This window comes from Pimephales promelas, chromosome 11 (assembly GCF_988280905.1).
Source record: "Pimephales promelas chromosome 11, fPimPro1.hap1.1, whole genome shotgun sequence".
Taxonomy (NCBI): domain Eukaryota; kingdom Metazoa; phylum Chordata; class Actinopteri; order Cypriniformes; family Leuciscidae; genus Pimephales; species Pimephales promelas.
In genome coordinates this window covers 16315036-16338578 of record NC_142779.1, presented here as the reverse complement: position 1 = coordinate 16338578, position 23543 = coordinate 16315036, and the positions used below count along the sequence as shown (strand labels likewise).

General features: G+C 38.0%; 1 protein-coding gene across 2 annotated transcripts in view; it reads left to right on the top strand.

The window, feature by feature from the left end:
* Window positions 1-6942: 6942 nt before the first annotated feature.
* The window catches only part of cdhr1a (cadherin related family member 1a), a 128292-nt gene continuing 111691 nt past the window's right edge, over window positions 6943-23543 (top strand). Inside the window, exons 1-2 of one of the 2 annotated variants that reach the window (XM_089117080.1) lie at window positions 6943-7058; window positions 19508-19682. The gene's annotated coding sequence lies outside the window, so the exon portion shown is untranslated. The remainder of the gene's footprint in view (window positions 7059-19507; window positions 19683-23543) is intronic. The other variant, XM_089117078.1, reaches the window with a different exon arrangement.

The window sequence follows — 23543 nt, the reverse complement described above, 5'->3', positions numbered from 1 at the left end:
TTACAGCATCACTTCCAAACATGGACCCGAGGCCTAGCCGGGTCACGCTGACCAATGTCTGTAGCCTATCGCCCTTCATTTAGCATCTCTCGTCTTGCTGTGCCATGCTGCGTCTCTGTGAAAGATGCCTCCATCAGCAGAATAGTGGTGACAGTCAGAGGGGAATGAGCTCGTGAAGTGATTACGAGAACGGGTGGCAGTCATTCAGACCCCCGAGATGACAGCACATTCAGAGGGAAAGTGCCCGACTGGCATTAATCCCGGGAAAATCACTGGCCTCCAGGAATGCATTGTGGGCCTGATAAGATGGTCGCTGTAATATGCACTTAATCTGCAGGTCTCCAATGAGCCTGCTTGTATTTCCAAACTGGAGGGAGCCATTGTTGTGAGGCCTGCAAGATCAGGGGCTAAATTGTAAGGTTTTATTATATTTTAATGCAAAAATGCGTACTGCACCTCATCTGTGCAAAGCTATAAAATCGCAGGCTTGTATAGAAACATTTAAATGGAGAATTCTGACATAATTTGCTCACCGGCGTCATTTTTCAATTGTGGGACTGAATGCTTTTCCATACAGTTACAATGAATGGAATTGGATCTTTTGAGCTTCAAAAAGTTTACAAAAGAACCGTTAAAGTATAAAGTAAAGTAATGTAGTACTTCAATCCTGTATAAAAAGTATTTTAAAAAGGGATAGTTTGCCCATGATTTACTCACCCTCAAGTCATCCTATGTGCATATGACATTCTTCTTTGAGATGAATACAATTGGAGTTATATCAAAAGATCAGTTATATAATGTCTGTGAAAGGCAGTTTCTATTTTGAAGTCCATAAAAGTGCATCTATCCATCATGAGAACTCCAGCCAGGGGGTTATTAATAAAGGCCTTCTGAAGCAAAGTGATGCGTTTGTGTACACTCTAAAAACTGCTGGGTTGTTTCAACCCAAATTTGGGTCAAATATGGATAAACCCAAATGTTGGGTTAAAAATGTTCACTTTCAACTGTAATTTTTTAAATTACATTTTTAATCCAACTTTTGGGTTTGTCTATATTTGACCCAAATTTGGGTTGAAACAACCCAGCAGTTTTTAGAGTTTAGGAAAAAATATACATATTTAAAACAAGCTTCCGGCCAAATGCAAGTACGGATTCGACTTAAGTCTAAACTGTTAGCTTAAGTCCAGCTAACAGTGAACATTCTCAAAACTCTGGAAATATAAATATTCTGGCAAGGTTCTCTCAAAGTTATGAAGATCGTATATTGTCAATATAATATAATATTGATCATGATGAATGTTTTATTTCTGAAACATTTTTTTTTAAATGTTACTATTATCGTTCAAGAACATTCCAAAGTATCCCATTATGTTTCCAAAATGCTAAAATGTCCTCAATGTTTGCATAACCAAAAAAAAGTTTTATAACATAAAAACGATGTTTACATAATGTTTTTTTTTTTTTACATTAATGGGAATGTTAGAAAATACATATTTTTTGTTAACTGGGTAACTGCTGCGACTGAATTATTGAGTGAGTGAGAACTAATAAATTCAAAAGAAATGACTCAAGAGACAATATAATGGGTCAGTTTTATTGTGCTTTTGCATCCTTTTTGAAGCTTTACATCCTATGTCCCCATTCATTGGAAATTGCATAAATAGTGACCAAGTCATTATCCAGAGTTTCTGTGTCTCATACAGGTTTGGAATAATATGAGGATGACGAAAAAAAAAAAAAAAAAAAACTATCCAATTTACTTGGCTATATACATATTTATATTTATATTTATATTTATAATAATTGTATTTATAGATAACATTCAACATGCTTTTTTTTTTTTTTAAATTCAACTAAATATGAAGTGAATGAGGAGTAACATGAGACAAGAGGCGTTGTTCCTGCAATAAACCAGAGCCGACTTTCTGTGCCAAAGAGAAAGGTATATGTTGGCCAATAGCTGATTATGTCCACTCAGCACATTGTCAGAGCAGAGCCGACAGTACCCCTTTCACTCTGTCATTAGACCATTTAGGGGTGAAAATATGGGGTTGTTCTGAGCGGGAGGAGAGCACTCTCTGCCTGTTATTATCAGTTTTACCCTGACAACACCCTGATGTGTAACTTTCACCTGAGAGATGGGAAGATGGAGGTCCCTGTTAAGAAAGGAACCATTGACTGATGGGCAATTTCATATGAATGTCCATGGAGCTGCACTCTAAGTGCTTCTCTTTCAAGTAGTTCATGCAGCTAATATTTTAAAGGTGTGCCATTTATTTTAAATTCTAAAATACTTTCTCCTTTACTTTTTTAATATGCAGAATATTCAGCTAAGGCTTTTAAGGGCTCTCCTCTTATAACAAAACTTTGTTTGTTTGTTTAAAATTGCCAACCTGACAACATAGCAACAGTGGCTCATCCAATGGGGAGAGTTTAGGGTGGGGCTATTGGGTTGTTTGACCAATGGCAGATGAGAGGAGAGTTTGGAAAAACCTGTTTGAAAACAGTTCTTTTTGTGGAATTAACTTTGGTGCTGGTACATAAATGAAATACCACACGTCGGCTTTACTGTGAAGTGAATTATCATTAATGAAAGCTTGTTTGGGTTTGTGTATGTACTGTGTAGAATTAAAATGTTAATTAAAATACTAGTATACCAAATTATTATGTTTGTGACTTTTCAATTTCTCTTCAATCCTTCAGAGTGAAAGCACACTGGAACAGGATTTGAGTGCTAGTCTCTGATAAAACTTTAATTGAGCTAGTTGATGATTGATTTTCATGCTTCGCTGCTGGTTCTATTGGTCCATGCCATATAAATGTTGATTAAAAAATAAATATCACATACCTTCTTCTATCATATGAGCTCATGACCCATGTTTGAGGGTTTGCCAGTATTGGCCTACAGTCACTTGCCTAACATGCACATTGTCTTCATCTGTGACAGCAACATTGCCAAAAAAAACGGTTGCTGATGTACGTAAATACGACCAGAGTTCTTGTAGTGTGGGTGCTTTGCTCCTCTGATTATTAATGACGGCGGGACAGTATGGAGTATGTGATGAGAGACCCAGGTGAGCTCCAGGAGAGTCCGTACACCACACCCTGGGGTCCCACAAATATCACCCTTGTAATTTCATGCCTCTGATTATTATTGCACACTGTAGCTCCGAGCACTGCTCTTCTACCCATTCTGTTTTCTTCCCCAGCTGAGGTGCTGTTTTAACAGGACAAGCCCACCTCCTGCTCTGTTCTCACACACACACACACACACACACACACACACAAATATGGGCATGATCACCTACTGTATTCACTGACTCGCTCTCTGAAGCACAGGCACGCTCACGCTTTAATCTTTATTTTTTAATGTTTTGCCTCCCTGGACCAGTCATGAGCTTTCTCATTTCTTCTTCTCTCATTTTCTGTTAATTCGCTACCATCTGCCTCAACATCTGTTTGAGGAGCTAGAAAAAGTGTCTGCCATGATGGAAAAAGTCTCTGGTCTTTCTTTCCCTTGTTTTCGAGTGTATCCCTTTTGCTTGCTCATTTACATGCCAACCATAGATTTCTCTTCAGTCTTTGTTTGGGTCTCTGCTCCACCCCTTTCAGCCGGTCTCTCTTTTTTTTTAGCATAATCTCTCAAACGCCTGCCTTTTTGCGCCCTCACTCTATCTGCAGTGAGTAAACCGGGCGGCCTTCTTCCTCTCTTGGCCTCAAGACAGGAGTGGGAGTCATATCCTTTCCATGTCCGACTGCTTACTTAATATCCACTGTCAACAGGAGGACACAAAGGATTAGAAAAAGTGCAATTGTAATGCCCAGACAATGCTTTCACTCAAGGTCCTCCCGACATCTCCCCCCCCCCACCCCCAAATCCCTCCCAGCCTGCATCTTTGAGGCTCGCCGACAATAGTGGCAGGCCTGCTGCAGAGCAGAGCCCGGGCCCGGCATCACCCCCAGCCAACCTGCAGATTACAGGCATTCTTTGTGCGGGCCAGGGTTGCTGCGGTCCCCTCACTGGCAGAGGCTGTCCTGCCTCAGGCTGCTTTCTCCTCTGTTTAGAGAAGTTATTGTGTTCCCCCGGTTTGAGTGACACGGAACCCATCATAATCTCCTCCCCGCGGGGACTTGCGCCAGTTGTCTAGCAGACCTTACAAACTGTTTCGACCCCGCGTCCTCTATTCCGTGCCGCATTAGTGTCATTTAATTAATTCAGGCTCACGTTTCATCTTCACTTACATCTCCCCGTGGTGTCACGGTATAATACACAAAGTTTTAATAGATATAAATAAATGGAACGCAAATTATTTTCGAAAGAAATGCCTTGCTCTGCATGTTCTTGTAAATAAATGTAATTATTATCATAAGCGCAATGTTGTTACAATTAAATTGCGGCGATAAATTGCATCGAGCGTCCTATCAGGCCCACTTGAACTCTGGGGATATACAGTAAATAGCGACTTCATTATTTTATGCAGATGTTTGATACTACAAATTTAAAGTTATAATCTATAAGCTATTATGGTTCAAATTATTTGTCTTGCGGGGACACTGACCGACCATTTCTGAATGATCCTCTTGGCTTTGGATAATAACTCTAATGGAGTGGATGCATTTGGCCTGAGGTGCTTATGCATGGCATTCATTTCCCATAATGCCTCCCTCTCTCTCTCCCGCTTTCTCTCTATTTCTCCACAGGGAACACTTTGCTGATAAGTTGCTGCATTACATACTAACTTTTCAGCAATAGCTCTGCATTTGACTCCTTTATGGTCCAAGTCCTAATGGTTACCCTCGGGCTCTGCCTCCGGCAGTCATGTCACAAATAAATAGAGGCTGACACAGTCATTTACTTAAATCTTCTCTCCGCTTTTGCTCCATTTTCCCTTGGAGATTACGCCTATAACAACAGTTATTTGAAATGTCACTGATTCATGCCTCCGGGCCATAGACAAAACATTATAAATCTATTAACACCTATAAATATTTAAGTATATTTTTTTTACATGTAGGTTTTTATTATAGAGATTTAAGATATAAGTATAGATTTATTCTAAAAAAATAATTTAACCTCTATGTGCATAAGTCTTATTTCTAGCTTTGAACTGTGCAGTTTATTTGGTGTATTTATTTAGTGTATTGATAATGTGTTTTCCAACCATCTGTACATCATTTTCTACATATTAAAATTCATATACAAATCTATAAATGTATTTATTTAAATGTGATTGCCATTTCCAGAACTTGCATTATTATTTACAACACATTTACTTCATTCAAATTCTTAGAAATATATTAACATCTAATATTTGCATTTATTTATTCTCTTATTTATTTTAATTGGCTTATTCCCAGACCCTGCCCAATGTATTCATATATTTACTTATTTAATTACATCTTTTCAGTCCACCTTTACAATGCATTCAACATGTTAAAATTCATTGTGCTCCTTTGTAACTGCATAACAAGCCTTTGTTGATGTGTGAGTGTGAGGTCATCTTCTTTAACCGCACACTGCTGCTCTTTGATGTTTCAGTATCCGTGGTGATGAGAGGATCCGCTGTGGTGACACTGGAGTTGCCACGGGGACTTTGTTTGTTTTTAATTTCCTCGCTGGCTATTGTTTAGCGTGGCCGTGTCTAGAGAGGAGGGGGATCTGAGGCCGCTGTCACAGAAAGTCGTTCTACATGACCTCCTGTAACCTTTCTTCTGGCCTTCATGGCATCCCAACATCCCTATTGACTGCCTTGGCTGATGAAGATATTTTTACATGCACACGCAGAACATCAAATAGTTGACGTAGATTAATGCATTCTAATCATGCAAAGACCTATATGCACGAATAAGACTGCTAAATGTGCAATGCACTAACTTGTAATAAATGGGTGGAATAAATCGCTTGTAGGGCTTAACTCTTTACATCATACTTTTTTTCCACAGATTTAAAGTGCACCCAGTCGTATTCCACTATGGTGCTGATGTTCACTTAAAATATGATGATATAATGATATTGCTCACAGTATCAATCTATTCCATTTGATTGCTTTTTGAGATGGGCTCAAAATCCATCTAGGAATAATAGCACCATCTACCTCTTTATATTGCATGTATTTGTTACCTTTAGCCCAGTAGCAATAAATTCAATCTAGTCTCTTGGATTTGGACCACTGACCACTAGGAACTGGTCACAGTGAGCTGCCACAGACCACTTTACCTCCACAACACACACATGCGTGTGCACACACACACCCCTGCCTACCTTTATGAGTTAAATTTTTATGAGAAAACATAAGATATCAATCTAATCTTTTAAAAGTTGTTGATGGGTCAGTGCAAACTTTCTGTTTTTCTTGTGTTTTATTTGATTTATTGTTCAAAAGTTTGGGGTCAGCGCGATTTTTTCTTCTTCTTTTTTTAAGAATAGTAATCTTGTGAAATATTCAAATTTAAAAACTGTTTATTTACTATTTTAATAGGTACATTTCAAAATGTCATTTATTCTAGCTGAATTTTCAGCATTATTACGTCTTCAGTGTTATGTCATATGATCCTTCGGATATCATTCTAAAATATTTTTTCTATTTTATAAACAATATATAAATATGTAACAAAAAAGTGTTACTGACTTCAAACGTTTGAACGGTGGTGTCCACAATGAAAAGAAGTTCATATTCATGTAGGCCCCTATGTGTAAAAATCACATGTTAAGGTCGACTGAATTTCTAAGAAACAGTTTCACCAAACATTAATGAGAAACTGTTGAAAATATGCCATCTTTGGTAATCCCAAGAAAAAAAAAATCATCAAAGTCAAGTTACACACAGTAGGCTAGTTTTAAAATCCTAATACATTAATATGGTATCTCCTAAAAATATAAATAATTTTCTCATTGGAGTACGGAATATGCTTCAAGTCAATGAAAAATATTTTTGTTTTACTTAGGGTACGTATGTTTATAAATAGAGGCGTTACAGTGTAAAATGTCGAGCGGTTGTTGAATGTGGAACACGTGTTGCAGGCAGAACAACAACTTCACATTAAGGAGTCAAAATCAAGTGAGTAAATTATATTCTCCTATTATTGTGATTATTGTTTAATGTGTCTACAGGGAACGTCAGTCTCCGAGCATCTCACTCATTAGTTTTTAAACTTCGCGACATATTGTTTCCTGCGAGTACAAACATTCAGAAAGTAAATTGCTTGTGAGTGATTACTGTCTTTCATAACTGTTCCCACGGGAGCTGCTAATGAAGCCCAGATGGCAAGTAAAGCCACTTTAAGAAGAAAGAGAAATCAGTGACATCACATGTAGGCTACATACAATTCTCTTTTTGTCCTGTAAAGAAACTTGAATATATTTATGCATTTGTGTTTACAGTCAATTGTAATCTTTAGACTCTTTTCATTACCATTAATGGACATACATGCCTACCTGTTCTAGACAATTTACTGTCAACCTTCGAAATAATCTAGTAACCTGACTTTATTGCTTTTAAGTCAATTTGGTCATTTAACACAAGAGTGCAATAGACTGTGATCGCTTAGCTGTACAGTTTATAAGTAAATTAACTTTTTGAGGAATTGCTTTTGGTCTAATAATCACATAACACAAACATTGAACAGGAGAACTCCTGAAGAATTGACATGACAAGGCAAAGTTGATCGGCACTAAACTATGCATTTCTAGTCTGGCTGGAAATGTTATGAAGTTACTAGCAGAGTAATTACAATGCTTGCGTTGTAAATGAAAAATTCAGTGACTCCTGTGACAGTGATGTATTCTACATTGATCATCCTCTGTAATTTTGACTTGCTAATTAATCAACTTTATTTATGCAGTTAGGGGAAAAAATCCTAATGAGCAAAATGCCTCAGCAATCCAGATGCGCTCAATCATATAAACTTTTAGAAATATGCTAAATATGTACATACATTTACCCATTTTTAAAACCAGTGTAAGCTTTGTGGAAAACTACAGAAAAGATATTAACATGCACTTTAAAGACTTTTTATTAAGATAACTGCTTCCACTAACTAAACTAATTTAGTTAAAGAACAGTCTTTTATTTAGCAATTTAAGTGTTGAACTCAACTGTCCACGAGTTGACAGAGCAGTTTGTCTTTTGAAGACGTATTTCCATTTAATATAGTGTAAATTTGTAAAACTTTTTTGAATGTATAAATTAAAATGTTGTTGTAGCCTACTTTGCGTTATATATTAACAAAATAAATGAATAAATAAAGATCCAACTAGGCCACTACTGCATCTTTCTCTGAAATGGCTTTATTATCCCTTGAACTATTGATAATAAACATTTGCCAAAAAGGAACGACTTGTATCTCTTGACTTATAAGTGAATATTTTCTTGTTTTGCTAGTTTACTGAAGCAAAACAGTCTTATTTGAATGTTTGAAATGGAATAAAAGTGTGACAGTAAATTAGTAGGCAGTTTTGACAAGAATTACCTATTATTAATATTTTATTTATACCTAATATTTTGTATAACATTGTATATACTGTTTAATATTGTCCCGTTCAACTATACCGCTTTTACATAGTTTCAAAAGCAGCCGATGAGGGAATGTCCGTAAACTTGTCACCTTTTTTTGACTACTGTTATCATCCAGTTTCCTTCCTTTGGATAGTAATGGAAACTTTTATTAGTGAATGTTTTCTTTTACTCATTTGCATGTTTTTATGATTTTTTTTTTTTTTTTTGTATAGAACTTCCATCTGATTACATAACTCTAAAGAGTGATCACTGGACAGGCTTGACTTCTTAGCTTTGGGTAAGACTTGTAAACAACTTTATGGCTTAGCACAAATTTAATCCACAAAATGAAAAAAAAATGTGAAAGGTTTTTATAAAGTGACTGTCACTTAAATTCATTGGACCACTAAATGGCCCCACCTTTCATTGTAATGAACTTCAGACCTATATATGCACACCCTCAACCCCCAGCCAAGATCATTGCATTGGGCAGCCCACCATATTTTATGCAGTTTTTCTTGTGTTCATTTGCATTTTTATGCAAGGTTACACACAGGGGCTCGATTACCACAGTGAATAGATTAAGGAAACTATCAATCACGTCTGTTGTCGGACACAATGAATCAGGCACACCGCTTACCTGAAAAACTGGAGGTGTGGATACTATAGAGTACTGTCTTTTTACTAAAGGATGACCCCAGACATGATCCAGCAAATGTCTGGCAAGGTTATGCTTTCGAGTGAACTTTAAGAAGTTATCATGAATATTATTATTTGAAAAACACAGATGCTGAATTAAACACGTAAATAACAGCTTTATATACTTTTTTCAGTATTATTTTGCTTTACACATGCTCTTGATTTGTCAACTTTTAGAAAAGAGAAGCTATGTAAAAAAAAACTGCATTACTTTCTGGGGCTAGAAAGGCTTAAAACTTCAGGCTAATGATAACAAATGACAGCTAATGAGTTGTCCAAACATAACAAATGAAAAGAATTAAAGGCTTAGAAGCACCACTGTTTCATTAAAATGCAATAAGGAAAGGAAAGATTAGGTTTATGGATGAGTGAGGATTTTTATTGTGTAGGTTTGGTTTGAAAATGGAAATTCACAAACAAGGGCAGAGTCATGTTTGCTTAGCTGATGGGATGTGATAAGCACCTATGCATTTTAGCCTACTTTTGCAAATAGGGATGCACATACAGTTTGGCCTGCTAATTCTACAATAATCTTATGTGATTCAGGAAGTCTCTCTGCTTCATTGTTTCTTTTTCATGGTTTTTAGACATCCCCCCCCCCCCCAAGTCTTTGTGCTCGACATTGAGCACAATATCATTTATCTTTATGATTGTATTCCTTGAGTAGCAGTTTTCTTAACAATAATCAATATTGAAGTCGCCATTGGCCAAAGCGACCAGAAGAGCACAGCTGTATGAAGACGGGGGAGGTGAGGGAATTCTTCCACTGAATTGACCTTGTCAGTGTAACAGTGCTGTTTGAGTTTGGCCCTGAGCATTCAAACACGCTCTCAATCACCCCTGGAACCCAGCAGTCCACACTCGGCTGCAGTAGTAGCCCTTCGCTATGATCTCAATTTGTATGTTGTCTCGGGCTGTTACGACTTGACATGGTAAAATGAACGGATTGATCTATCGTTTGAGTTTATCTCCTTCCTGGAGGCGGGATAACTTGTTTTTGAGACTTGTGTGAAGAATAAATAATTCGAATGAAACGGCACAAAATGTCGCATTAAGTCTGATTTTGCAGCGGGTTAAACTAATTACCAGGAATAATTTGAAGAACGGCTTGAATGAGGATGATGATGCTTTTATTATTGGTCTGTATTATCAGATATTGCGTTTTTTTTTTTAATCCTCTTACCCTAACAGGCAAATTATTTTCTTGTTTTTGAATAATTTAGTTAGGCTCGTGCTCAGTACAGTAGATTATTATTCAGTTTTGCTCTATTTGTTCAATTTGCATAAATTGAATTTACATTGATGTATTTTGTATGTTTTTCACATTACTGGGCCCGGCTCATTTGTGTAATTTTGTTTTTATTTCACGGCAGCTCTACAAACCATATAGTCTCTGCCGAAACACTGTTTTAACTCTTGACTGCATTACATCTGTTAATGAGCTCGCATATTCGGGACGCCGCCGTGAATTACTTTGCATGTTTTTAAAATGCCCGGCACAGAGTGGGTGCTGTGTGCTACCCTTCTTACAGCAGTCTCCCATAGGGAGTGGAGAATTACACTTATGTTTACTGCAGAAAAGGAGGCGTGCTCACAATTAGATTGCAATAGAGAACCCAGCAGTCCACTCGACTTCATGCCAGGATTTACAGAATGAATACATTCAGCCATCACACAAAGTCAAAGGGGGCTTCATTGTGAGGGCTGGTTTGTAGCTCAGTGTTGGTGGGCCAACATTGGATAGCTCATAATAAGGAAGCCTTACTATTCATAATCCAGTTGTCAGATACACCCATTTGAATGTTTAAAATGAAAATTCTGCCATTATTTACTTGCCCTTATGTTGATATTTTAAAGAATGTTTCAACAGTTTTTGTCCATTCAGGAAAAGACAATGGTTTCCGAAACTTTCAAGCTCCAAAAATATTTACCTATATGACTCCGTTATACTGTTATATAACAACTGTAATATATACTAACTGTCAATATACATGATTTTGATTTACTGAAAAAAATTGAAAACATTGATCAATGCAGAAATACATACACAGCATCAAATATGCAGATAAAAAAGCTAATGGTGTTTGCTCACGTGATGTGCGAGAACCAATGAGTTTTGATGATAATTGACAGTTCTTGTTGCCATATTTGATGTTGTCTCTGAATGTGTGTGTTGATTAATAATACTTCGGTTTGATTAGAAGGTGATTTAAGGCAAGTGTTACTCTATGTAAATGAGTTTAAATTAATTAATTTCACTTCTGTGTCTTTTTTCAGCTTTTATTATTATTATTGATATAATATTATAGTAATCATTGGAATTTAAAATATTTGTTTATATTTCAAGTTTTTCGAGTTTGGCATCAAATGGTGAGCAAATAATGACAGAATTTTCTTTTTGGGCTACTCCTTTAAGAGTTCTATAGATGTACGTTAACATCTGAGTTTTGAGAGGAATACATGTGCATGTTTTTGTGTGTGTGGGTGTCAGTGCTTGAGGATGAGAGAGGCAATATCAGCAGTCACTAAATCATCCTGTAATCAGCTCTCTGTGCGGATCCATCCATGCATGTTGAGAGCGAAGTCTTAGCGTGGCCTGCCTGTGAACGCGAGCCCCCCCCCCCCCCCCGTAGCCGACCCCATCTGTAGCCCATCTCCTTCTGCATTATCTGGAACCTATAAAACTCCTGAGCGGCACAAAAGAGTTAATGATTCCTTTTGTTTTGTGGAGGGGGGGACGGCGCACGGGCAAATGACAACAACAGATCCATCAAACTTAGCGGCGCTGGGCATATCAGCACTTTCTCTTCACCGCTGAAGTGCACATATTGCGCGCTGCCCCTCCCCCAGGAGTGGCAAGCGGACCGAGGGGACAGGGCAGCCCTTCGGTGGCCAGCCAGGACTTGATAAATGACTGGAGCAAACTTCCCTGTCGCCAGCCGGAGAGGAGCCCCCCTGCAGTGAGCTACATCATCCTAACAGCATTATTCTTTGTATGCTGTTTGTCGATAAAGCCACCCCCCCATGATTGGCGTGGTAACATGGGCAGGTTAATTGGAAGGCTGAACTGTGAAATGGCACGGGAAGTGCACAGATATTGTCCCCACACCATAACATATGAAGAGTGTGTATCTGTCTATCGATTACATGCTGGGCTCACGGCACCACCGTGAGCCACAGATGATTGGGGATGGGTGATAAATGTATCCCGGGACAAATGTATGGACGCCGGCGCCATGAAGGCAGGCACTAGTCAGAACTTAGTTGGAGCCTTTGTCATATTTGTTTTCTGTTTTCATAGACTTAAAGGGAAAATTGACTCAAAATTAAAGTTCTGTCACCATTTACTTGTACTTATGAACTCTAAATTTGACTGGCTTTCTTCAGCTCTTTGTCTTGCAAAAGGGCACAAAAGCAACATTATAGTAGTATAATAGTAACTATATTCAGTCAACCCAATATATGAAACTCAATTCAAAGACATTCTCAACTGTGCATTTTTTTTATCTTATCATTTAATCTTTAATCATTTTTTTTTTGCTGTGAACAATAATTATATTGTTTGTCTTATGCTACTTATTATTTTATTTTGAGCCATTTACCCTCTGCATTTCTTGTAAGGTGAGATGTAGCATATATGGATTTGTATTAAACACATTATATAGAAAACAGCCCATTGAAAAAAAAAAAAAACATTTGAGTGCCGATCCACTACTGCATGTGTGATATAAAATAAATGCAGAGTAAAATAAAGTTTATAATCAAGTACATTAACTATCATCAATAGTTCAAAATTAGGGGTGAGTGTAAGTACACATTTATGGCCTAAAACAGAGATTTTGGAAGTTTTACCTTACACTGTAAAGATCTAAATATCGAAATCGTCTTCCATTGTGATTTCCTGTATATCTAAATATGCTTAGATCTTCACGGTGAAAGGTAAAACTTCCGAAATCTCTGTGTAAGCAATGAGTGACGTACATGCACAAGTCATCTCGTCCGGCGCATACGCAGACCGAAGCGCCCGTGCCTTCAGATCAGTTGGACGTGGCTGTGGTTACAAGAGGTAAAAACGATATAAATACTGTTCGTTTTCTCACACAAACCGCTCGTTTTGTGTCTTAGGCCATCAATGTGTACTTACATTTACGAGTCATTCAATCATGTTTAATTTGGACTTCTCTGTGCATGCTCTTTGTGGTGGGCCCCGTAAATCTCCATTATATGACTGATAGACAAGAACGGTTTGACCGAAAAATATCAAAATTGAAAATACTGTAGAAACAAAGACACCTACATCTTGGATGCCCTTGAGGTTAGTTAAAACATATAAAAAAATAATTTCAAAGTGAACTATCCCTTTAAGTCGGGTCTTTTAGATCAGTATAGTTAATTTGGTTAAAAAACTGGTTTGAATGATTTGATTGCAAATTGAACTCTTCCAGTTCTCAAGTTTAACTTACTGGCTCTGGCTCAATGATAACACCTAACTGGATTGGAAATTTATCAGTGAATATTGAATACAAGTCATTTATTTTTTGTCTTTTTTTGACATAGAACTTTTATATGGCTCCGTAAGACGAATAGAATATAGTGTGCAAGGAGTTTGTACAACTTTTATGGTACTTTATCTATACTATTTTTGGTGCTTTTGCATCCTTTTTGAAGTTCTATGACCCATTTATTGTAACTACGTTAAAGTATAAAACATTTCCATTTCTACCAGACTAACCACTGATGTTATTTTTCTTTTACATATTATTAATATTTTACAGCATTTTTGATTTTTTTTAAACTTTTCTAATTTTATGATTATACTGTATCTATGTAATACTTTGAAAACAAACATGTCTAAACTTTTGTTAAATGAAATTAATTAAAAGGTTATCCTTTTATATTTCATAGAAGAAAGTAAGTCATACAGGTTTAGAACGACATGAGGGTGAGTAAATAATTCTAGAATTAAAATTTTTGTGTGAGTTGTTCCTTTTAAAAACGTCTGTCTGAAACACATTTTTTGACTTCTCAGAGACAATTTATCTCAAGAACTATTGCAAGTAGACGGTGCTGAAAATGCACTTTCCCGAGGGTTTAACTGGATTTCAGACCAGCATAGTGTCAGGGAGGCATGGCAATGTTTTGTGTCTGGACTCTTACCTGTAGCAGATCTCTTTAGACAGTGATCCTTTGCTTCAGGAGGCCTTTTGATCAGAGGGCCATGCCTAACATCAGATGGAGGACACTTGATACCAGACAGAGGAGGTAATATAACACAACGTCCTCCTCTAGAACTTTTGCTCCCTGTCTTGCGTGTCTGGCCACCCTGCTCCCTGATACTATCAGCAAGAGAGAAAGACTGACAGTAACTCGGTGCCAAAGGACAGGACATAGGCTTTTTACAAAGCTTGACAGGGGTCAGGTATTTAGTTGCTGTGCTTTTTTTCCTTAGAGAATTTCCCAGCGAGGGCGCAAAATATATTCGATAGCCTGCACATGCAAGTCATTTGGCTTGTGCTTGTGTGTTTGTTCATCTAAACATTTGTGTGTAGCTACTGTATGTTTCCATGTGTCTGGCTGATCAGGTTGTGTTTGTTTTCCTTCCTGTACGTGTCTATCTGTTACCCAAGTTATCTCTCTTCACATAAATGAAGCATTACGTGGTCAAAGTGCAAGCATCTCGGCAGTGTGTTACTTCAATTGCCTTCACATCATTCCAAGTAGCACCATGATTCATTGTTTGGGTATCAAGAGTTTCATTAGTTTGATTCCTTAGTCTCGATATATAGCTTATTAATTCTGAAATTAATTGCAAATGCGAAGTGACATTTTACAAGAAATATTTAGCATGGCATGAATTATTACAGGCAGTTCGGTCCATATCTGTGAGTCCAGGTTTTTTTTGGCTAATAAAATGAGGCATTCGTTTAACATTTTATGTGTTTGGTCACAAGAATTCAACTTAAAGGTTATATTCTTAAATAGAGGCCTAAACGCTTTTGTTTAAGGGTGTGGGCAAATGATGTCATTGAAAATGTATTGACCAATTAAAGCCTGCTGTGTTATGTTTTTATACACACACTTCTAAGGCATAAATTATCAACATGATGAAAACTTTTCTGATGGAAAAACCTGTTCTGTCTTCTGATTCATAGTTCATATTTTTTAGCAAGCAAAGGGGCTTTTAGTATCATTCTCGAAATGTACACCTTCAGGTTGTTGTACACAAGTCTTTTTGCACTGTAATACTGATTTTTATAAACTACAAGAATACATTTTATATGTCTATTAATATTTCAAGATGAACTCTTTCTGGACTGAAGCAACGTACAGTAGGTTTACTTAATGATCCATATATCATTTTTAGAAAAGTCACGTATCAAATATGGTTCATGAATGTCTCTCAATCATCATTATATTGCATTACATTATATAATATGCTTTGTCCCCCACAATGAAAAGTACATAAGCTTTGATAATAAAAATAAGTATTTAAATATAATACTTAGACATTATTGGGGGATATGGAGTTAAAATGGATACATGCATTTTATACAATAGCCTACAAAATCTCATTGATTAACAATACAATTTCATCTTACTTTTTGACCATATAAATATCAGCAACTGCAACAAATTAACTTTTTTTTTTTAATTTGGGTCTCAAATTGAGATGTTTTTTCTTCTTTTTTTAGTTTATTTAGTTTAGTTTATTTTAGTTTATTTTTTTTATTTTTTTTAGAATTAGTTTAACTATTTTCAATTGTCAGGTTTTAAAGGGTTCATATTATATTATATTATAGTTAATAATATAATTATTAGTTTTTTTTTCAGATTTTAATTCTATTGGGCTCTACAGTCTGTGCCACATACTTTTTAAACATTTTTTGATGTTCACAGTGGGACAACAGATGAGTTGCTTTGACTTTCTGATAGATGTTGTTGATGCAAATCCTGTCATCTTTCACTTTAGTACATAGTCGGATATCGTCAGCAGGACAACAATCAAAGCATCTTGCAGTAGCCTCGAGATCCACGTGTCCGCTTCACCTCCCATGGTCTGCCTGTGGAATGGGTGGAAGGCCCCAGCAGGCAGTGTTCTGGCCGCCTCCGTGCTTCCTGGGCCTCCTGGGGCTGGGCGAGTCTGCCTCCTCTCTGGGTGGATGGGAGGATAAGACCGTCCCTCACTGCACAGTGCTGGGGTCCAGATTGCTATACTGGGACAGTCTGGAGGTGGGCTATGGCACTCCAATTCATCTCCTGCTGTAGCTCAGCGATGAAAGCGCCTAGTGCCCACTTCTCATCTGTGGGAGCACTCAGGAAGATGGATTGGTTGGCCGGACCATCAGAGGAGGCAAAGCGTGTGGCTAAGAGCTTATGTAGCACGTGGCTGCTCTCATATGCAAGTTTGATGAAAGACATTCACAAACAGAGTCTGGGGAGCTTCTTCTGTATCAGATGTCTCAAAGTAGCGTACACTTTAGAGCAGGCGAAAGTGTGAAAGCGGCACACGCTGGCATGGGCCATTCATCACTTGCTTTTCACTTTTATGGTTTACTTTGAGTTTGACGTCCAACGATGGCTTCCACTTGGTTCGAAATTAAGATGCTTCGTTAAGTCTGTCTCTCGCGTTCCACCTTGCTCATAATTACATGGGCATGTCCAGAAAGACAGACTAAATTGCACACAGAAATAAGATGAGGTGCTATCGGTAATATTCTTATGATGTTCCTATTAATCAGCTTGGCTGGTTTTTATCACAGTCCGCCCTGCCCACCGCTGGCCAGGCAATAATCAGAAATACATAAAGAAATTCTCGTGGAGCCAGGACCCAGCTTTGTCTTATTATGGAATAAACCTTGTGGAAAATATCGGTTCATCCCCAGAAGCAGCTACAAATTGGTCCTGCGTGACACGCTTGGAATTTCCGCCGCATTCCATGACCTAAAACAAAAATGACATGAACATTGACAAATTTGACAAAGAAATTTGTGCAAAAAACAACCTCTATTTGGTCAGCCAAGCAGCAAATATGTCGGATGATATGCTTTATTAAGCAATCCATTTTTCAGCAATAGCGGTGCCATCTGCAAAGGTTAGCGTGCATCAGGCTACAGAAATTTCATCTACCTCTCTGGGCCTCGGCAAACACTCCGGCACATTTTTCATGTACATACAATTTTGGATGCAAATAGAATACTTGATGAAAGGGATGACCTTCTGAAGTGACTCCTTGGCAGTAAGGTAGGACGGAACAGGCAGCAGGAACAGAATGAGTTACTGCCCTGGCTGATCCAGCAGCACTGTAATATATGACTACTGTTCACACACAGAGTGAAAGCTCACCCCCACCCTACTCTGCTACATCTCGTTTTGCTGTGCCTGCTGGATAAAGAAACTTGGCAGAACTTAAAGGTGATATCCTTCCAATTGTCTCTAAAGATCCCAAAGTTTTTTTAGATTTTAAGGTCTAATTTTAAAATATGACACTGTAAATAAATATACACTCTATATTGTTGATTTAGGAACACTGAAAATAAAATGCATCTAAATATGTATTCAAATGAATATAATTAGGGCTGTCAAATGATTAATCGCATCCAAAATAAAAGTTTGTGTTTACATAATATATGTGGGTGCACTGTGTATAATTATTTTGTATATATATAAATACACACACATGCATGTATATTTAAGAAAAAAAAATATTTATATCTAAAATATTTATATATATAATATAAATTATATATAAATCTATACACAGTATATATATATATATAAAATATTTCTTAAATATATACAAGTATGTGTGTGTATTTATATATATATATATATATAAATACAGTGCACCCACATATATTATGTAAACACAAACTTTTATTTTCGATGCGATTAATCGCGATTAATCATTTGACAGCCCTAAATATAATCATTAAAAAACTGTATTCGACCTATAGGAAAACTAACATCTTCACCCTATTCGAATATTATTTATAAAAAATTGTTAAAGGTTTAGTGAGCATATTACGTAGTGCTTGGAGTCCGTTCTTTTATTTGTGATAACACAATTAAATGTGCCAAATTGTGCAGACGTTATGAACAACACATAAGAGACAACACGAGAGAACTAATTAAATATTTAACTGATGAACCTGATTATGTTGTAGTCAATACTTTTTTACTGTGAGATTAGATAAAATCTGTACCTGTATAGCTTTTTAAACAAATAATTTTGTCAGATAAAAAATCTTTTTCTTCCCTCATATTAAAAACTTTGATAGAACATGTTGGGTGATTTAAAAACAAATATCCCCTCCAGAAATCACTTTAGGCCACTAAAGTTTTTCCAAAACTGAATCGTCTGATCTATGCTATCCCCATTCATTATTAGATCTGCTTTATATCAGGAATTGGTAGTGTTTTATTTTTCTAGAAAAACATCTGAGACCATGCTGTACTTAACTGCTGAGTCTTATGGGCTATGAAAAAGACAAATAAAATAAAAAATCTGCCACAACTAAAAATATTTAGTAACTGAATCTAAGAACAGTTTTTTTTGTGTCGCCAATGATTGTGTCACCATGTAAGTAATGTTCTAGCCGCTCTGTCTTTGTTGTCTGAGGTTTAACAAATGGACAGTCAGGCAGCTTGTGTTCCACTTACTCAGAGGTGTTGGTCGCATCTGTATTGTGGCTGGCAGCACAGTCATCTTCATTCTCTTTGTCCTTACTGAGGAAGGTGATCTATCAGACCACAGACATCATGGTGAATCTAGCTGGCCTCTGCCTTCTCCCATTTGAATTGAAGACACAGTGTTTTAGTGCTCTGCAAGCGTTCCTTTAACCAGGACAGGATTGAGAATGAGTGAGCTGTCCTTGGCTTGTATTACTGTCCCAATATGATTGAGTTCCTTTGTTGGAATTGAAGAAAGGATGAAAATTGAGGACTTGACTTTCTGAGCCATGTGTTTCACTAGGAAGGAATCTGTAATCTCATTTCCATCTAGGTCATTTTTTACCTGTTTTTTTTTTAATATATATTATGAGTAGCGAACTGTTTCATAAAAACTTTTATGGAGGATTTTTAGCTGACGCTATGAATAAGATTAGCATTCCGAATGTGTCTCATCTACTCTGAGCACGAAAAATAATTAGGATCTCATTTTATTACAACAGCTTCATTATTGTTTTTGGAGTGTGATTTAAGATGTCTTGTGCATATTTATATAGTTAAGACAAGATAACCTACTATAGAATTTGAATGTTGGCTATTTGAACAGTGATCAAGAACATTTTTTTGTTTGTCCTCCCCAACAGAGGAAGTTCTAGCAGCCTGACTCTTTTGGGGGGATGATCACAGCGCGATAATTCGACTGACTAAGAAGTTCCTGCTTCAATGACTTTGTCCCACGGAGGGACACGACTTCCAGACCCCTCAGATTGATTGTTTACTTGGGAGCTGAGGGAGAAGAGCATCTACTTGTTTCCCAAGGTGAGCGTTTTTCCAAACACCTGCTGTTAAATAAGCAGGGCAGACCTCTGGCCTGTCTCTCTCCGGCCAGGGGAATACACCGGCTTTGTCTCCGTGATGAAGAACTAGAGCTATTTATCCACCCCCAACCCCCCCCATCCGCTGGATGTGTCACCAGCGAGGTGCTTAGGCTTGAGTGTTATATATAGACTTCCTCAGCCTCTAAATAGAAATGAAATGGGATTGTCAGTGTTTTTGTTGGGCCAACATCGGAGGCGAAAAAAATTAGAGATCCGTTCCTTGTGTATTTCATCACCTGCAGAGCCAATGAGGGAGAGCGCTGTGTGCCCGGCGACTGCAAACTGCGCCCAGGTTACTGCACGCTACAGTAGCCAAGAATGTGTGGTTCTGTAGATGATTAAATCAATACAATTTTGACAAGACATGTAGGAACATGCCTCTTTATTTTACGCAGTTCCTTCCCCACAGTCAGGGGGCATTTATCACCCAACCCCGGCACCGTCATCTAATGGAGATTGTTCTTTAGCCTGCGCTTGATCGAGAGGCAGGATTATGATGCATGTCGATAGTTTGCCGAGATATTGACACAGGGACAAAGAGCGCAGCCTGCAGCCGCTAGCCCGTCTATTCCCAACACGCGGCGACATACGCACACAGTCGTCACGGAAGTATCCCCCGTGGACGATTCCCATTGATATCCCATTGATGAATCGGCCCAAGCGTCTGGGTGACTGGAGGCAGTCGTTAAGACCCCCGCAAACTCATTCAGCTAGCGATTAACTCCGCGAACGTCTGCCACGTTTCTCGTCTTTATTTACCCTGGCCGTTTTCTCAGTGCGTTCTCCCTGTCCTCCCACAAGACTCATCCGAACGCATCCTCGGGACCTTTATCGTGGGCTTCTTCTCACAAAGGGTTAATGATAAAAGACGGAACGTGAGGAGAAGAACGCAGAGGGATAATGAATATGAAAAAGGGGGGCTGCATTGGAAAGAGGAATGAGATGGGGGGGAGCTAATGACAGGTGTAGCTGTAAATTCTTCATTCTGCATGGGCTGATGGGAAGCGCTCGGCTGTGCGCTCGCCTGTGACTTTACAACTAATCCTGTTTGTAAGTTATTATTTATCTTCAGCAAACTTTGTCAAACTTGGGCTTTGATTTTTTTTTTTTTTTTTCTCTTTTTTTTTTCTCCTCCCTCCTCCGATTTCCCTCTTGTGGCTCGCTCTCGCACATGCTCCCCACATAATTTATGACTGCCTCTGGTCCTCATGACAGATTATTAAAAGTAGAATTAGTTTTTTGCGCTGGATTTTTCCACTGGGAATTGGGAAGGCAGTCCTCTCAGAGGAAGGTCTCTTACGAGGTCTCCATTACTAATAGAAGTTTTTTCCCTTTTTTTGATGGGGGTGAGAAGACTAATGATTTGAATTTACTGTAGCAGGCGTCACGTGGTTGGAAAAGCATCAGCAGACGAGACAAGAGGTTAAGTTCTTCCCCGTAGAGAGCTTTATTGGATTGTTTAGCAGCAGAAGGATAATGTTTTTGTCAGAGAATGCCGGAGCACGCTAGTCTGGCAACGGAGAGAAGAAAGATGAAGAGACCGAAAAAAGACAGAGCGAGAGCCAGATTTGGGGAGACAGAAAAGAGCTTCTCTCTTATGTGGGTGGTTTAGAGATAGAGGGACACAGAGACAAAGTGGAACCCAGACAACATTGTTTTAGTATGTAACGCAACTGGACAAACTGCGAGTTGGAGATTTCAAAATACGATTTATTTCCTCTTTTGTTCTTTTATTCTTTCTGTCATGTGCTCAAATGCAAAAAAAGAAAAAAAGAAACGCGCGCACACACACACACACAAAGTGCTATTTCCATTCACCTGATGGCCGTTTGGAGCTTGTTCTCCCAGCATGCTACTGCAGCATGGGAACCAGAGGGGAGTCACAGCACAGCTGAGAGCCTCGGCTTAATCTTATGCATCATTAAGCACTCAGCGGCAAGCCAGCGCTGTTCATATACATCATCCACGCTTAATAAACATAATGATGACATAAGATGTAATTCTAGATGAATTTTCATTTTATAGGGAAATGGAGAATTCCTGTAGAAAGGAAAAGAAAGAAAAAAGTAAATTATCAGGGAAGTACAAAATAAATGATGTTTTTTTCAGCAAGATGAATAGCGGTGTTTGGGGCTTTAGAGCGGGAGAGGAGAGAGAGAGAGAGAGAGTGCGATGCGGGAAGGGGATGAAGGGGCAGCGGAGGTGACTGGGAAAGGGGGGCACCGGCCATTTGTACGTTTTAATCGCGGGAGTCTGATAGACAGGCTGAGGGAGTCGGGGTGGGACTCATCCATCATGTGCGCTGAAAATCAGTAGTATGAGAGGTAGTGTTTCAGCCCGGGTCGCCTTACAGGGGAGGAAATAGGATTCTGATGAAATTGTGAGGGGAGAGTGGCCCTAGACACTTGGTGGGGCAGCCGGGGTCACCGAAAGGCAGAGGAGACCTGAGATTACCACATGTGCTCGGAGAGAGCAGGGGTCCCGGTCGCCCATCTCTTGTAGCGCAGCGACGAGCGGCACCCGTGAATTAATGCAAAGAGGAGGGAGATGAATCGCCCTTTGAAATTAGCGAGCACTTTGAATTCCGACGGAGTGGGCCGGGCGAACTACTTCCCCTCTATCAGTGACTCTTGACACGGGTAGATAAAGGCGCAGAACGAGCATCTACAAATCAAAGCGTAATTACGACTGCTGGCATCCCATAAACGCTTTAGTCAAGATGGCCGCTCGGAGCTGTGCGCTGTTTGTACAGCTGTGTGAGCCCAAGCTTCAGATGCAGCAGAGTCAGAATGCCAGCAAGTGCACAGTTGCATGTCTGCCAAAAGGCTGAGGAAGTGGAATGCTCTGCTTCTGTCTAATGACTAACTAGAGCAGATCAGCCCCAATGCAACCTCCCTGATGCGGTACTGGGAAACATAGCACAATTAGCTAACATTCATTCTGTATATCTTTATTGTGGTTATGTTGACATCTTAAAAAATAAAAGCATATAAAATATATTTACATAAATTCTTATATAAGCTATATATATATATATATACATATACACATTTGAATCAGCATTTGCACAGTATAAGCAATTAAATTGACATGTTGTGTAATGTACATTTAATTGTAAAATGTATTATTTATATTGTGTTAATATAGAATTTGTGTGTAGACATACTGTACAAAAGTTTTGGGTGAGAATTTTTTTTTTTTTAAATGTATTATGTTTCATTTATAATGTTTAAATGTATAATGTATAAAATATTTCTGTGTCAATGCTGTTCAAATTAACAAGAATCCTGAAAAAAATTCGGTTTTCACAAAAATCCTGGAAAATTCGGTTTCCACAAAAATTAAGCACCACAACTGTTTTAACATTGATAATAAAAAGAAATGCTTGTTGAGAATCAAATCAGAATAGTAGAGTGATTTCTGAAGGATCATGTGACAATAATGAATGGATTTTCCAATAATGGAATAAATTACATGCGGTTATTTAAAATTGAAATAATCTTTCACAATACCACTGTATTTGCTGTATTCTTGATCAAATAAATGCAGCATTAAAACATGTTTTGCGTGGTAGTGAATAGACATATTTTACATTGAATAAATAGTAGTACTTACATTAAAATGACTAAAACGTCATATATACTATGAGCATTTCAACAAATTTAACATAGAAATTGTGGTGCAATTGTGAGTAGAGAAAATAAACACTGTTTAGCACTCCACAATAGTGCCAGGACATGTCCCGGTAAACTTGCTGCCAATGCTCTACTGGATCTTTTCCCAGAATGCAAGTCTTTGTTAA